This window comes from Cyanistes caeruleus, chromosome 4 (assembly GCF_971803275.1).
Source record: "Cyanistes caeruleus chromosome 4, bCyaCae1.hap1.1, whole genome shotgun sequence".
Classification (NCBI taxonomy): Eukaryota; Metazoa; Chordata; class Aves; order Passeriformes; family Paridae; genus Cyanistes; species Cyanistes caeruleus.
The window spans coordinates 53,961,360-53,979,438 of NC_141704.1; the positions used below are offsets into that span (position 1 = coordinate 53,961,360).

Genomic DNA, 18,079 nt, shown 5'->3' on the forward strand with positions numbered 1-18,079 from the left:
TTAATTTACCCCAAGCTATCAAAATATGAATAATTTTAAAATTAGCCAGTTGTTACCTAATTTGAGCTGTTTCTGAACTGTCAAAGAAAAAACATTATTTAATTTCTATTTTTAGGGGTTTTTTACCTTTTTTAATACATTTGAACCAATAAGCAATCCTTACTGGAATACAGGGGAAGAATTTAGATGAGGCAATTTGCTTCACACTTTCTAACAGAGTTTGCTTGTAAGCAAACCCTCACCTTAAAAAATGGCTGTGACTTTACACCACACCACTCTCAACCTCAGCTACTGAGAATTTCTAGTTACATTTTTTATATTAGATCAAACAAATACAACTTGAAGATGCATTTTGGCTTTATTCACTCAAAAGTCATATGCAAGCATGTCATATGGTTTGATAATGAAGAGGGCATTGACCTTACCATCCTTCAGATCCTCTAGCTATTCCAGACCCTGGTGGCATTCCCAGAGTCTCTCACTCTAGTCACACCACGGGCCACAGCTGCCTGCCAGGTGTGGCCCCACAGCACATCTAACTGAGTTTACAACCTGCAAAACTGGGTATCTGTCCTGTGACTGAAAAAAACATTAAGTGACTAAGTAGAAGGTTTTTTTTAAATCCAACTACTCAAGTATTCATTAATGACAGAACAGGAATTGGATCAAGTCAGTGAAATGACCACACTCTGAAATTTAACAATCACTTTAAAACTTGCAATTCATCTTAGAAATTTCTCATTTCAATCTGTTTCCCAAAGACATCACTTCTTCCCCTTATATTTTACTTAGTCATTATTTATAAATTATTATGAATAAATGAAAATTTCATTTATTTATTTATTCAGTGTTTTGTCTTCCATGAACATACACACCTAAGACATTGGTTTATATACTCTATCTGGTATGTTCCAGCACACACATTACTGCAGAAATGTCTCTGAATAATTAGGTACAGTGAGTGAGTTATATGTAACCATTATCAGCTGAGCTCCACACAGAAAGAAATACTGACTAAGGTTATAGAATATTAACAGGAAGAGTTCTGACATCTCCCATTGCTTGAGAAAGTCATTAAAATCAAGGACCCAGCTATAATCTGTGGTACAGCAAAGTCATAAGACTCCCAGTGAAGGCTCAAAAGCTGATGTTCTGCATGCAACAAAAACTAAACTAGAGCTCCCCAAACATTTTATTTCAAAGAAAGAAGTTTAATAAACATGGAAAGAATGAAGCATTTCTATTCTCACATTAAACTTGATGAACTTGAGTAAATCAAGAGCTTAGCATTTTTGATTTGTCCTTCATTGCAACCAAGATCAGAGCTCAATCCTTGTATTTATTCCCCGTGACAAACCCTCACTCGGGAAGGAGGAAGGATTGCACTGTACAGTTACATGGCACCTACATCTAATGACTCAATTCACAGCACCAGGCCACTGGGCAGGCAATGGTCTCGTTACACAACTGGCAACCTCTAGTGACCAGTCTCATTTTGCCATTTACTCATTTGGTCTGAGAACCACTGCTGTCAATCACTTGAAGTACCTCTTTCATCAAAGTTGTGGTTGAAGTTTCATTTAATATAAGTGAAAGGTTTTGGATGCGCAAAAAACAGGCTAAGCATAGAAGGCCACTACAAATGGAAACTATAGCATTAAATGTTTCCTTTCACTCCTGAAAAAAAGATATCTGGAGGTTTTTTCTAAAGTCTCATAATAACTTTAACTTTTTAACAGAATTTCATAAAAAATTATTAGTGCAAAATAATAACATTTATATAGGTCTCAGTTGTCTATACTTCGTTCAGGCTAAGAGAGAAAACAAACATGGAAAGCACAGAAATGAGCAGAATACATCTGCTTCTTCTCCCCCAGTCTCCATTTAAACTAGCTGACCGTATAAGGAATTTTATAACTCATGGTAAGATGCAGGCCAGAATTAGGAAAATAAAGTCACCTGTGAAGTGTCTGCAGGCACAGCAGAGATACAGTAAAAGAGAAAAACTCCTAAAGAGTCACCTTGAAAAGTACTAAAGCACAGCACTCATCTCCACTCTGGGGAGCAAAGAGGAAGCACATTATAGCATCAAGACACATTGTGGCACTTAAGAGAATGAAGTTTCTCTGTGAAAGCACATATTTCTGGTTTTGAGATCTTTTATCTTCATATTTTCCCTGTTTGAGGTAGCTTTGACAGAATTTTCTAAACTCCCATTGGATTGAAAACAAGAACATATTACAAGTGCAGAGAGAAGTGTTTTGAGAATGCTTTTCTGAGCATTTGAAGAGAGAAACCAGTTCAAAAAGAGATTAAACAAATTCCTGGTGGATGGGTTAATCAGAGACTACTGAACACCCACCAGCTGGCTCTGGATCAGGGATTCTCTAAGTAGCTGAAGGCTGGAATCTGGAAGGTAAAGCAGGGGAAGCATTTGTTATTAGTGACTGTTCAAGGACTAGACTGAACAAGACTGTTCATGCTGGACTAAGTCTGGTCCAGTACAGCCCTCCTCATGGCCTTGCATTAGGCTCCCCAAAAACTCTGAACTGTATCAACTTTCACCCAAAATATTCTGTGTGACAAGATAGTCCTGGGTGTCTCAGATAGGTATAGATACTCTGTAGGAATGATGGCAGCAAAATAACCAACACTACCAGTTTTCTGAATACTACCAAATGCTTACTTAGATGAAGTCCTTGGCAAAGGTTCTTTACTAGACTGGAAATAATGGTTCTCTTTTTTCTCAACAAAAATTTTTTAAAATCTTCATGGTCTGGATTGTTACCAGGCTACCAATGGACTTCTGGTTGCTGTAGCTCATGCAGATCTTTCTAACAGAAATAACAGGTAAGAGAGGTCTATATTTTGTGCCAGATGGTACTCAACTGTTCAGCATCTCCGTCTTGCAAGTGTTACTTCATTAATGACTAGATTCCAGGTGCAAATCAAGGTAGTCTGTTTTATTTTTAAATGTGTCCCAAGCAGAGATTCAAAGGAGGAAATGTTGGGAGGAACAGGAGAAGAGTGTTTCTGTCTTAGTATGTGATCCTAGATACAGCTTCACTATAGCTCCTGCAGTATATGTAAGCAGTACTTTCACACCCAAGTGTGTCTGTGTCCATTTCAATTTGGACTGGTTTACTTTATCTGACTCCATGTGCAAACATGCCTTTATTTTACAGAACATGCAATGTCTAGAAGGATTTTTCATTACTTACTCTATAAGATTATAGCAAATGAAGCATTAAAACAAACAAACAAAAAAGTATCCAAAATGCTAACCTCAAAATTACGAAGATGATCCTGATCTGTAAATGTACTAGTAAGTGACAGAAGGTACACATCCTCTGAAGAAACTAACACCAATACCAGGAATAGTAGCCTCCTGATTTTGAACTGTAGTTTTGGCTTGTGACACAACCCAGAAGGTCCTGAGGAGTTTGGCTGCATCCCAATGCCTGTGATCAGCTGCATATGGACAGTTCTACTGCCCAGAACTTCCACAGCACCACACAGCACAGTTTGTTTGGCCACCACCCACACCGCTGGCAGAACCCACACCTAAAACACCTGAGAACAACATGCAAAGTAACACCAGGGACTAATCTAATCTGCCAATCCTGCCCATAACAGGGCCCCAGAAAATCTGGCCAGGGTGCTACCCTATACTTCCCCAAAACACCCTGTCCTTACAGAACTTGAGGATTTTTGAATTTTCTGCATCAGAGTTAGCACCTTTCTGCCTAATAGTCTTTAAATGATTGCTCCTCTGCAAATTTGTCTCATCACTTTCTCAGCCTCTGTAAGAACATTTTGCACCTATACACCCTGTAGCAGTAACACAAAAAGTTTAATAGTTCCTTAAATAAAAAATACTTTCTTTCACTTATTCTGAAGCTTTTCTCACTACAGAGCAAGATTTGAATGAAATTATTACAAGAAGCAGTGACAGTCATTTCCTTCTGCACACTCTTCATGCCCCCCTCACCCCACTCACCCATCTGCTTCCAAGGCTAAAGACATACTTTACATCTATGCAATTTCATTTGTTTTCAAGAGTCTGGTTGTCACACTTCACAACAAAATTCTTCCAGTTTTATATTTCTTGCAATGTCACATCAGGCTTTCTTCTCTTAGCAATACCAAAGAACTAATCAGACTAGATATTAATAACTTGAATATAGAAAATTATATATAATTAATCAAGCACTCTTAGGTGCTTCCTGTATATAAACTGAAGACCACTAAAATATCTAAACAAATATGAGAATGATTTGCTCTATATGGGTAAAATTCAGGAATTAAATGCTCCAATGTACAAGAGTCAGAAACTTTTTGTAAAATACACATGTATGTCCTCTTCTGCTATCAGTGTTAGTCCCACCTCAGGAAACAAGCAAGTCTGGAGGACTTAACTGAAGTACAGCTGGAAAAGGCAGAAATCAGTGCCCTGCATTCAGCAGTGAGCTGTTATTTTTGAGGCAGATCCTGCCCCCATCTCTGCAGGCATGGCTAAAGTCATGCTTACAAAAACCGATCCCTGGGCATAAAAGGAGAAGTATCCTTCTCTTGGCAGGCAGAAATGCCCAGCAATGGAGTATTCCAAGTGCAGAAAACTGTTGCATTTTCTTGTTTTACTAGAATCATGAAATGACATAAAGCCTCCTTAGAAAACCTTTATTTACATGGTTTTCCTTATAAATTAATTTTTCTCAATTCTGAAGCTGTGTTGTGTGTCGCAGCTGCTTGTGCACTGCTTCTCACAGGATGAGAACTCTTGCCTATTTAGTGAATTAATCAATAAACTACAATTTCATACAGTACATGTGAAACCCTCGGGATGCTAAAAATAGACTGAATGATAAATTTCTTTTTCTGGATTTTTCCATGCTTCTTACTACTAAAACCATGAAGAGAAAATACACAGGAGAGTATAATACATCATTGGTGTCAAATTATTAATTAGCAAAGTTTAACTTTTCCGATGAGAAAGCTGCCTGTAGATTTCAGAGCAGCTATGCAGGCTAGGAGGACAGGAAGAGAGGAGGGGGTAACACGCTTTCCCCATGTGTTGGAGCTGCCTAGTAAGAGGATGAAGAGCTTATGCTCAAAGGTCAAAAGGAAGGATGATGTGCCCTGGCCCCAGCACTGATGCTTGGGGTGCTCTGGGTTCTGAGGTGTTCTCACTACATGACTCCTGAGACAGGGAAGCAGAGGAGGCAGAGCAGAAAGATAGGTCAGGAGGTTAAGGATGAGGAGTTGAGAGAGGAGGAGGAAGGAAGGAGAGAAATACAGCAAGAACTGAAGTGCTGGTTTTTCTCCTGGTACCTTGGCTCTGATGAACATGTTTCAATGCCTATAGCAGGCTGTCTCAGCAGATTAAATGGACTCCATGCACACAGTGTGTGCAGGGAGCCATCATGTGCTCCTCCAATTAGAGTGGTGTAAAAGGGGAAAAAGCCCCACCTGCTGCCACTGGAACTCACACACCTGTGGATTGTATAGCACTTTATTCATTAGCCTCTAAGGAGACTAGTAACTAACAAGTATTTCTCTAACTCTAGCAGCACAAATATTCCCTTTTCCATCCCCAGGTACTTTTCAAACGGATGCTTCAAATCAGGGTAAAAAAGGAAAAATCACGTCAGGAGTTCTAAAAAGATAAACGGTGGAACATTCTTCTTTCCACTGCAATGTTCAGTTCTGGTAAAGACAAAGCATTTGAACCCAGTAAAGAGCAAAACTATTATTCTTTTCTGGAATATTAGTAGAACTATATAACTGTTTTCCAGTATTTTACACTGTTTCAAGTGGAGTATAAAGCAAGTAATGAAACAAAGTGCAGTACTAATTCTATAAATACAGCCATGATCAATACAATGCTACATTACAATCACAAATGTAGTAGTGCCTTTAAAAGCCAGATTGGGTTTTCTTTCTGTCTTAAGATAAAAAAAACACTCATTTGTGTGGGTTAACATCCCAAATTTTCTTCCTTTCCATGAAAAAAACCTGCATAACTCCCAAGTTATGATACTGCTGCAGACAAGAGATCAGAAGCTACTGATCAGAATATCAGTGCTGGCAGTAGTAGCCAATGTGAAGACCCTGAACTACAGGTAATTCATAACCAGTTCAGGTAGAGCTCCTAGGCTTGGCTTACAGACTCCAGGGACAATGTGGTTGCCTGAAACCTTAGCTACTTCCTTGGTAGGAAATCAGCACTGTGTTGTGTTGAGGCTGCCATTGCCAGCTGATATTGAGCCCCATGAATCTCAGTGCAGGGAAGCAGAGGAGCTTACATTTCTGTGCCATTATTTCTATTCATATTGAGCTTTGTTTTGAAGTGTCTGATTCACACAAGATGAACAGATCATAGAACAGATTATTGTGTTGCCTGGACAAATCAAAATCTGTACACATGTAATTCTTCATAATAAAATACCTGATCAATACAAATCAATGCTATCAGTAATTCAGGTACTCCTCATTTGTGATATTATATTCACAGAATCATTCAGGTTGGAGAACACCCTATCCTAAATTTTTATGAGAAGCTGGCAAAGCTGTGACTAAGCAAGCGTCACTGTACTCATGTAATAAAACTGCTCGTTATGAGGGCTTCAAACCCTAGGTCAACCTAAATAATCTTCCAATCACTCCAAACAGACCACCCTGACAAGATCTGAGGGAATATGGAGGTCTTTGTTTTCTTTGCATGGCTTCCCCTTTTCCATTCTACAACCTCTTCCTTCTGTGTCATACTGAAAGACTGCAGATGCAGCAGCAATGGAACCTTATACTGCTTTAATTCCCATTAAACTACATGTGAATATAGCAGAAAGGACTGAAGTTACTCTAAGAAACAAGTTTTCTAAAAGAAGAAAAAAAAAAAAAAGTGAAACAAAGCAGAAATCCTTCTGATACTTCTGTCCTATTTGGCAAGAGAAAGCTGTCTGCCAGTTTCCAGCTCCCAGCCCTTGGCTGTTTCCCGGCTGAGACTTCTCCCTATGGCTGTCCCTGAAATATTCTCATCAAAGAGCACAAGGGAACAGCATGCTCTGCCCCAGGACGAAGACAAAGACTAGCCAAATTTGTGACCACTCAGTCATTCCCTGCAGCTATGAAATCCCACTCATCACCCACTAAGAGCATTTTCAAAGGGGCTCAGTCTTCCAGACCTGGAAACTTAAATCAAGAGCAAATTTATGAAGAGTTCTGGTTTTCTACCATGAAAGGCTATGTACCCTGGTCCATAAGAGCAGTTCAGCCTTCCCTGAAGAGCATAAACTGGAATCTGTCACAGGCTCAACACAAGGTCCTGAAATTTCTAAGCATTTTCTGATGATGGTGTCTAACATGTAAACTCACTATTTTGCCTGTCTAATGAGTTAAAAGACTCATTTTTTTTTTTTGAAATGTCAGTGTTTTCCTATGAGGAAATATAGCCTAAACTTTCCCCAGATGTCTGCTGGGATATCAAAGTGAACATCATTACCAGAACTAGATATGTATGATTAATAACAGTTTTTCATTTCCATCAGTTAATCCAATGAAATCTTGTATTTCATTTCTAACACCATTTTCTGGTCAGTAACAACAAGTATGAAGTCTGGTGACACAAAAATGTCAAACTGGTGGCATCCATCTGATGTCAAGAGCAGCAACAACACTTTTACAGTCTGCTGGGTTTCTCCACACAGAAACAAACAAACAGCCCAAGGGTAATCTATTTCATCCCGTAACAGGGTGCAGTGGGAACAGCCTCCTATCTAATGAATAAGATCACAGTTTCTGTGCCTTTGAAGAAGGACTCAGGATGACAGACTGGTTGCTGGAGTGCACAGGAACAAACATTGTGGTTGTCATATTCCAGCACCCAGAAAAATGGCTTGTGTTTGAACTTCCTATGCTGAAAGGTCTGCAAATTTCATTGCCATTATATTACATAGTACACTTGCTTCCAACATCAAACCTTGAGGAACAGATTTTGCTGTCTATGACTATCTTGTTTTCTGCTATGCTGTTCCTCCAGTCCTTTGTGCTTTACTGTACACATACCTGACCAAGTTTTCAGATATTAAACTCAGTTTTAAAATAAAGAATGCAATGTAGGTCAAGAATCTCAGCTGAAAAATTTTAAGTGATTTCACTGACCTACATTAATCAATGAATTTATAGCCTCCAGCCAACAGGCAGGTGAGTAATTATTTTTATAAAGTAATCTTTAGTGTACCAGCCTATTTTTTTAGTAAAAATGCTACCAGTAGAAATCCTATGACACAGGCTTCTCTTACCAGTTTCTCCTAAGAGACTAAAGACCTCATTTCCAATATACTGAAATATTACTGTACTGTGAACAATGTCTTCCAGCAAATAAGATAGAGAAGTTTTAGTTCTCAGTCAAATGAGTTTTTGGTGCTACCAGTGAGTGAAATTTAATTCAACTCTGTCATCCTTTTGATTTTGTCTACAAGAAAATGCTAACAGAAGGAAAACATGAAGATTCTCAGTTACTGCTAAAAAATCAGTACTTAGTACTTACAGACTTGTTAAGCAAGCAGGTATTATATACAAATACATTTTTCTGTTGATAGGCACTGGTAAAGTATCTGTATGTGCTTTAAATTATTTTATACAATTGCTAATTGTTAAGTGTCTGAAGACCTATTTAATCATTCAAAAGCAATCTCATTATTCTTAGTGATTATTTCTCAACCATGAGATGAAATATGAAAATAAATAAATTCCTAATAACAGTGTATAATACAGTGAATTACAGGAAAAAACAACAACCATTTTTTAATGTGCTATGAGTAATTTAGGAGTATGCTCCTGCTTGCAAAGATACATGCTGAAATATTTCTTTACAGCTAATCTAGTATTTTGCCACTTTTGGAACAATACCAACTGCAGGATAATTTAATATGCATTAATTCCTGTTATTAATTCCTCTTACTAATATGCATGAATTCTGCTTTCCCTTTATAGTAACAAATTAAAACCAGTATCTAGCAAAATAAAAAACCTTTCCTTTTACTTATCACAAGGCCATAACTCAGAAGCATGACAATGCTACTTTACTGCAACAGGGAGTGAGAACTGACATGTGTTCAATTGAGTTCACATGATGCCTAAGCATCAGCTCTTAAAGCTCCTGATTTTTCTACTAGTCACCCCTTCAGTCACTAATTGAACTGAATGAATCTCTCTGCAGCCCAGAGAAAGAACAAAATCAATAAGATTTGGTAGCATGCATCAATTGTCTGATTGTAAATGTATTTATCAAAAGACAATTTTCCATAATTAAGTCCAAGTCAGTTAAAATTCACAAAGTTGCAATTTGAAAATACCAAGTACTGTAATTGAATCTTTGGCTTTATAGTGAGAACAAGAAAGACAATATTCCAAGATGTTATTAATGGACACTTCCATCCACATTAAGCTGGTTTTCTTTCCTAACAATATCCCTTACTAATAAGATGCTTGCAAGATTGTCCCTTCTTGACCCTTTTCTCTGTATAGCACTATGGATTACTTACTGGTATTTTAAATTATATAATTACCCAGTTATCTGAGGAGATTGTGGACCAGAACAACATTACCACCACCAACAAAAATCTGTTCTTCATAAATTATCTGTATTAACAGCAAATAGTTGCTGGGCTGCCTCTGATTTCCTCCCTTTTTAATCAGGCTGTTTGCTCTACAGTGACTAAAATATTTATGTATGCTCCTCTGAAAAATCTCAGCCAAAGCGACTAATAATCATGGTCCCTAGGCAATTTCAATGGGCCCTGGATACCTCTCAAATATGTTGGAAACCCAGCCATTATTTTTTAGAGAATATTTGTATTTCCAATTCTTTACCTTTAATTAATATATCTGTTTCCTCATTAAACAGGTAATTTAAATACCTCACCTTCAATATGAAAAAAATGAGAATGTTGTTATAAGATCCATGTCACTGTGATTATGGCTGTGATGCCTTTTATTTATGACAAAGAACGCAAGCAATGTTCATTCCCTGATACATCTGGATATAGTAGCAAAGCACTGCAACAGCTGAGCCATACTTCAGTAAATCACATATGTTCCCTATTCAGTATTTGAATGTGCAACCCTTAAATGCACACATGCGAAATTGTCTCTCATAGATATGCATTCCCATTAATTTACTTCGTTTCCATGAAAACTGGAGTTAGGTATTCCCTAATTAACTGAATGAAAGGAATTTAAGAAGTTTTTTTCTGCTGTTAGTTATTCTCATTTTTACATCCGTTTTCACAGTCGAAAACCCGCTTAATCTGCAAATTACGCATTTCGGGTAATGTTTCATGGCAGAAGCACAGAAAATGGAGTAAATCCTCCATGGCAAATGAAGACTGACTAGCATGTGTGCGAGCAGCCAGCTATCACACACATCTTCCTTGTTAGTATCATGTGCGCTCCTCGCTGCTCTCCCCGCCGCGCTCCCGGCCCAGAGCTCGCACGCCTAGGGAGGGACGCGTTCGCCTTCAGCACACGCGAGATGCCGGCTTTGCCAGGAAGGCTTTTTACCCCCCTCTCCCCTCTAGGTGTGTTTTCCCTCCGCAGGCGGGATGTCGCTGCGGTGGCTGCTCCGGGGGCCGGCGGGCAGCCCCTCCCAGCCGGGCAGTGACTCAGCAGCGCAGGCCGCGCTCGGGGCCCCGCCGCTCGCTGCCCGCCGCCGCCCGGCCGCGGCCCCGAGCCTTCCCCGGCGCACGGAGCGGGCAGGGGGAGAAGGCCCGGGCATGAGCAGCGGGGCTGCGGCTCCCGCACAAGGAATGCCTTCCCAGACACAACGGCGGGTTCAAAACTGCCGCTTCACTCCGATGATCGCTTGCTTTCAGTCGGGCAATACCAACTACGCCTGATCTCTGGTGCAGCGTTTTTCCAGCTGATTATTTGGTAATTAACAAGCAAACACATACTGTTCACTGAGACAGGGCTCAGTATGTGTTGCTGTGCAATGTGGTATAAGGACTCGGGGATCCAAAACTGGCTCATCAGGCTTTATTAGATGCAAATGTAAAATTACAGTGTAAACTCAAAATAAAAAGGCATTTACCCAAGGAAGGGTAGCATCCTGATGTGGATGCCTGTAATGCTTATTGGCAATACCTTGCTCTTTGAGAACACACAGCTTTCAGGTTTATTAAACTAGCTATTTCTCAATACTCTCTGACAATATCTCTTTGAAAGTATAGCTCTGTCTTCAAGATACTGAACACAAAAGCTAAAGCATTTGTACTCCTTTTTCCAAAATACAAAAATCTACAAGTGCAAAAAATATTAATGACATAGAATGTTTCAACATTTACTGTGGCAAATAATTTAATTTAATTAAAAAAATGAAATTTAACTTATCTTCTTTTAAAAGCCAGTATCTTTACTGTAGATCTATATTAGTTAGACAATTTTCTTGAATGTATCAAAAATTGTCAAATTTTAAAAATGTAGAATGCTTTTAATTTTTTTTTAAATTTCCAGCAAATTCCATAATTAGAAATAGCTGTATTTATATGTAAAATTTCTAAGACTGCATAGTTTTCTGAAGGACAGTAAGGACAGGCTTGTCTATTCACTGAATAAAAGCCCAGATTTTTATTCAAAATGTAACAGTATGATCATCTTCGTTATTTACATGACAGACAAGCAATAGATTCTGGGATGCATTTTCCTGGCACACATTTTACTGTAGCTTGCAAATGTTACAGAAAATGTACAGAAAGAGGAAAAAAGTCAATGAAATTTCATTGTCATTATTCAGTTAGGACCTCTAATGAAATAGATCATGTTATTATATTGATCAGCTCAGTGACTGTCCTGCCCCTCCCCACAACACAGTCATCTACAGCAGACAAAAATTGATCAGAAATGTACACTCTTGAATAAATTGCAGGATTCAAGCACAATATATTTAGTCTCAGCAACATTTAAACAACCATTTAAAAATAATCAGACTAGTAGAATCTCTGCAGTTATATCCACCTGAGAACCCTGACTCTGCATTCCAGCCCAGGTATCTGAGTCAATGCAACCACACTGCATCATCATAATCCTGTCTCAGCATATTCCCTCTACTGCACTCAAATCCACAAATAAAAAATACCCCTTTTTACCTTAGATGGTGAATTCCTTCTTGTCCTCTTGTTCATAGTAACTATTCCAAGTTTGCATCTTTGAAAAAATACAAGGATGGTTATACCAATAAACTTCCCAGATCCTCTCCTGCGGCAGAAAGCAAATTACAAGGGAAAAAAAAAAAAAAAAGAAAAACAAAAGGACTTCAAACTGTGACCTCAGAGCAGAGCACAGCCGTTAGCATCCCTCAGCCAACCTTCAGCAGAAAGCAGGTTTAGACAGCAAGAAAACTGGCTCTGTACATGGCTGCAAAGCTTTCAAATCAAGCATTCTGTGCTGTAAGCTCAGGGATTTATATCTTCTTAAATAGGCCGTCCCACTCAATGCTGCTTGTGTGCATGAAAATATGAAGCATTTCACTGCAGTCACTTTATGCAAGAAACTACCCCAGTCATCTTTACAATCTCTGTCACTATGCTCTGAGACTAAAGAATGAGGACAGCATGCATAATTCATGCATTAAAATTTTCTGTGCACTTCCTGCAGCAACTGTTACATCCAGTAATGGGGTATCGATCAGCTCATCGCTAAAACAATTGGGGCTGGGCAATTGCTTTGCTGCAACAAACAATATTCCATCCAAAACAGGATGCAGATATGAGCTTCCCCCTGCAGCACTCAAGCCTAACTCCAACATACGTGGCATGGCATTTACACATTGCAGAGTGCTTAATCTGGACTCTGCACCTCTTTGACCTCCAAAAAATGCTGCGTTATCTGAGCCTTTTATTTGAAGTCTGTATTCTCTTCAGACTGTTTCTCCTTTAACTCTGTGCAGCATTAGAAGCAAGTATATTTTCCTAACCCCATGTTCAAAGCACAGTGAAACTCTGAAAACACAGGGAAGATGTAAAAGGTTTGATGACACATTCTTTGCCCCATACACACCTGAACCATGTTTGTACCAGGAAACAAGTCCATTCTCACTTGAATCCTTTTATTGAAGTGCATATATTATATTCTATCTGCATAGACATGCATAGATACGTCATTTTTGTCTAGCACAACTCACATAATTTGTATCTGCCAGATCAATTAAAACATGTCCCAGAGTTTCTACTTCTACCCACAGATCTGAACGTCTTCTAGCCTTTTCAGCACACTCATTTTTCCCACACGTCTGCCATTTAAACAAGCTTTGTCAACAGTGTATCAACCCTGTCTTCAGCAGCCTCTGGGCATTCCCTATCTCTGACTGCCACGTGCTTCTCCTCCCATGCACAGGAAAACCACAACTGCCACTGTTTCATAAGAAAAAGATGGACAAAAGGAAAACATAAAGTCATGACTGAAGTGAAACTCCAAAGCAGTATTTAATAATAAAATAACGAGGATCTTTGATTACCCTGGTGTTGCCAAACAGCATAGTCACTGGTGTATGAACCACATAGTAGTTTCCTGAAAGTCATGGAATTATTCTGTACCCTTGACAGTTTGGGTCTGCTCCTTAATCACTAAAAGACATAACATCACTAAAATAAAGAACTCAGTGAGGTTTGTTGAAATATATTCAAGAGGCTAGTAAGATAGTAATAATAATAATTATTTCTTCCTGGCGTAACAAAAAATCTTGATGGAACTGCAGCACAGAGACACTCACATATTGATGAAAACCTGAATCTGGGCTAAAGTATCAACTCTCCTGCACATTCAGAGTCCTCCCAAGTAAATTAATGGAAAATTGTCTGGAGCGAGCAGGATTTGGCATACAGTCTGGAAACTTGAATGAATAGAGGCTTTTTCAGCAGAAATTTGGGAAGAAGTTTTCCTTTCTTTGTCTCTCACCAAAGCAATCACCTTTCAGTACATCAGCATCTACTGCATGCCTATACATTTCAGTGGCCTGGCAAACGTATCACCAAAAAGTTCCTTTCTCATCAGCTACCAAAGCTGTAATAGAACAGCAGTTAACTTTGGGATGCATCAAAATCAGAAGTTTAGTTTGTCAAATTCTTCACCCACTACAATATTGAGTGCTGGGTGACAATAATCTCTGACAAGCATTAGGCTAGAAGTTACAAGTCATATCAGAAAATGTGATGTTGTGCACCTGACTGCTTAATTAATCAGATTGAAATGGGAATAAACCTCACGGAGTTGAGATACATGCCCCAGGTCATGCAATCCCCATGAGTTCACTCTGGTCTTACTCTAATCATTTCTAAGTGGGGAATTTAATGGGAAAAGAATACTCATGTAGGCGCTGCAGACTAGTTCATCCTGCACTTACCATTACAATGGACATCTCCCACTTCTTGCTATGTTGGGAGTGTGCTCCAGATAGATGTTTAAATTTGGACAGATAGCAGCACATGCTTATGAAGAAGTAAGATGCCCATTCTCTGTCAGAAATCTGTCAGAACCTGTTCAACTCCTGTGGTCTGTTTAAGGGCAAGTTGAATCATTCTTATGTTTTTGGACTGTTGATTAGATTTCTGCCCAGTAGGGTCAGACTGAGAGCATGTCAATCACATGTAGTTACGAACACATAAACCATTCAATTTACACATTTCATTCTGTCACTGTATCCCCTCTTCATGTGGTTTAACAAGAATATTTCCCAGACATAGGGTAGGAGACACAGTAACTTTTGGAACACGATCACTCTCCCTATTCAAGCTATGTTTGAGATTCCTTAAAGAAAATGAGCAATTGTTTAAACCTGATTTCATATGTAAATGCCACAACACAAGTGCCACATTGGACAGTTCAGTCCAGAATATCGATTTTGATCATTGACTCAGAAAGAAACTAACCTTCCGCATTCTATTATGAGATAAAGTTAAATTACTCATTGAATTCGGAAACTGAAAATGGAAAACATCTCCATGTCAATTGTCATTGGTACTTTAATACATCAGTTAAATAACTATTTGTGTGGAAAAAGACATTTTTAAAATTTCTGCAATACTTGCCTGGTATTTTAGAACTTGTATGTAATATGGTGGGTTCCTCAAGGGAAGACTTAGAAACTCAGGAGAATAAAGTCTTCCATCTATCAGAGAATTTCATAAGAAGCACAAACAATACAAATAGAAACTGGTATACTTTCTTTGGAAAATAACAAAGATAAGAAGGGTTTTACAGTTTAAAAGGGTAAGAGCTAGAAACTGAACAAACTAGTGTTTTCTTGAAGTTACTGGCATCAGCAAACACAAACAGGAGTGTTAGAGATATCATTACACTGAAGTACTGCCTAGGTATTTCACTGTGTTAGACAGGCATCCCAAAAAAATCTGACATTCCATGCTGACAAAAGCTGTGACAATATGAAAATCCATGCTGATTGCCTTCTCTGTGTATTTAATTGTATTTTTAGCATTCCCTGATTTGCTAATGATGAAACGGAGATAATGAAAATGCCCTGCTCTCCTTGCTTTACTCCTCCTAGTCCACACTTCTCATGTAAATGAGACATTCTCATTTTTACTATGCCTAGATAGATGTCAGAAACCCACAAGAAAAACCACAAAGATTTATCATTCATCATGAAAACCAGTTCCAGTACAATACACAGTCTCCTAGCCCTCCTGGCAAATTACCCTTTCAAACTAGAAACTCTAGTATTGGGAACTTCCACTTCCATTTAGAATGGGAAAGTACTCATGGCATGTAAGGTTTTAAGACATGCTATGCATTAGACTGTCAGGTACTCTCAATCACAGGATCCCATTTTTAGCAGAGTATATTCTGAGACCACAAAACCATTTAATGCAACCATTTCTTATAAACGTCTTACAACTCTTCATTTTATTTCAGTAATTATTCAAATACTGCTCTTTCATGCACATCTATTTTTCATTTGTTATTCTCTCTTACTTTAGTCTAACCTCAGCCTTGATTTTGAGAATCATGCAAGCATTTAGGTTGGAAAGATCCTTGTGATCATCAAGTCTAACCATTAACCTAGTGCTTCCAAGTCCACCACTAAACCTAAGAACCACCTCTCACCATCATCATCCTCTTCCTACACTGAGAAAAGCTCCTGTTTTTCACAACAAATTAATTCTGTTCTACCCATTTTCTAGTTATAAATCTTTTGTTCTACCATTTATTTATAACATCCCTGACTGTCATTTCAACTCCAGTGCTCAAATCCTCCTTTCTCTTCTTTCCATATGCGTATTTCTCCAGCAGAAATAATGGCATAATAGAAAGACATAATAACAATTTTATTTTTTTCTTCTTCCTTTGCTTTTCCTTCCTTTCCCTACTTCATCCTTGAAGCACAGAAAATGGTTATCCTCAATCTCTCTATTTGTTCTACTCTCCTTAGAGCCACATGCATTTCAGAGTTTCCCAGTCCTTCAGAGACTGATTTCCCCACTGATGTTTCATTCTCTTCCCATTCTCACCACTTTTTCCTTTCACAAAGGAAAAAGTAGCCCTAGTGTTTCCCTTAGCCACCAGTACATCTTCCTGCTTTCCTGTTGCTCTTTAGTAGCTTTAAACTGCTGCGTGAAGTTTTTCTCTTCCTTTCTTTATGGCTTTCACCTTTTGCACTCAAAATGTGTAAATGGAACTCTTTAAATCTCTTTCATTTGCAGTTATTCAGGCCTCAGGAAGTGGGCTCATTTTTCATCCTTTTTAACATACCAATAGTTTTTCAGGTTTAGGAGTTTTTACTTTTGATATTTTGGCTGCCCTGGCACAGACTTATCCTGATGTCCCTAACTGTTGCTCTGGATGTCATTCAAATGAACAACTTCATGGTTTCTTCTGTGCTTTCTGAAGATTTTTTTGGTCTTTTTTCCTCCTAAAACTTTTATCTAGCATAATCTCATCTATAGACACAGTGTCAACTACTATCTCCTCTTTAGATGTTGCATTTCTACTTCAATACCACCTCATTCTTTTCAAATTGGTATCTCAGACAGTATTTCTGATACTGTAAATTCAGGCATCAGCTTAGGCTCCACAAAGACAAATTAGGGTTTTCATTACCCACCCCCACAAACTCATTCTGCCAGATCCTTCCTGAGTCACTGTGTACAGTCTGAATGTTATCTCTAACCCAAATCATCCTTAGATCATTAAATCCAGATATGCAAAATCTTTATGCATAATATTGCTCATATAAAATCTTTTAATATGCACTTAATTAATACTCTTGTCCAGATTCTCATCATCTCAGAAACAAATTAATTCAAAATCTTGTCCTCCGGCCTGGACAAACACAGCACCCTATCAGAGCGGAGCTGCTCTGAGTGTGTGATTTCTCTCCTTGCCTCCACTTCTTTCTTTGGTATGTCAAATAAAAGCAAGTTCACATTGGTTCCATGGACCACTCTCATTATTATTCTCACTTTGTACTGAACAGCTAACTTACAATTAGTCTGCAAGTTATTTTTCATTATGCCCTTGTTAAATTCTCAGTGAACCACTTCTTTGCTTCCTCCCATTACACTTCACACTTTGGAAGAACTCTGCAATACCTGCAAAGTTACTTCATTGCCCTCCTTCAAATCCTTTCTTAAATCTTGTTTGCTATGATAATTGCAAATTAAATTGACAGCATGTAGGCTGCTCTAGAAAGACGAGACCACTGTCCTGAATGCCTGATTTTCTTTCACTGTTTCCTTGCAACTCCCCATCTGTCTTTGCCTTTTATTTCATGCTTCCACTCATAACTACTATGAGTAATTCTCACTGGGAGAAGGACAGACTTCTTGTTTGTTCAAAGGGGTCTCTGTTTGATGACTCTGACTTTTCAGCACTGCACTAATGGAAAGCACCAGAGGGCACAGAACAATAGAAGTTTAACCAGGAATATGTCACAGAACTTACGGAGTCTGGCATAGAATTTGAGCTGGCCCACAATTCCTACTAAGAAGTCATATGAGACTGCCAGTCATTTAAGCTGACCTCATCTTCTGTGGACCACTTTGCTACCAATACCTAAACATGTACC

At 38.6% G+C, this 18,079-nt stretch overlaps 1 protein-coding gene across 7 annotated transcripts in view; it reads right to left on the reverse strand.

Annotated features, from left to right (window-relative positions):
- Window positions 1–18,079, reverse strand: part of CNTN1 (contactin 1) — a 207,545-nt gene that overhangs the window by 110,739 nt on the left and 78,727 nt on the right. For 3 of the 7 annotated variants that reach the window (XM_023930803.2, XM_086884686.1, XM_086884687.1), the window contains exon 1: window positions 12,147–12,255. The exons of the other annotated variants lie outside the window; for them this stretch is intronic. The gene's annotated coding sequence lies outside the window, so the exon portion shown is untranslated. Of the gene's footprint in view, window positions 1–12,146; window positions 12,256–18,079 lie in introns of those variants that run through there. 7 annotated transcript variants of the gene reach the window in all.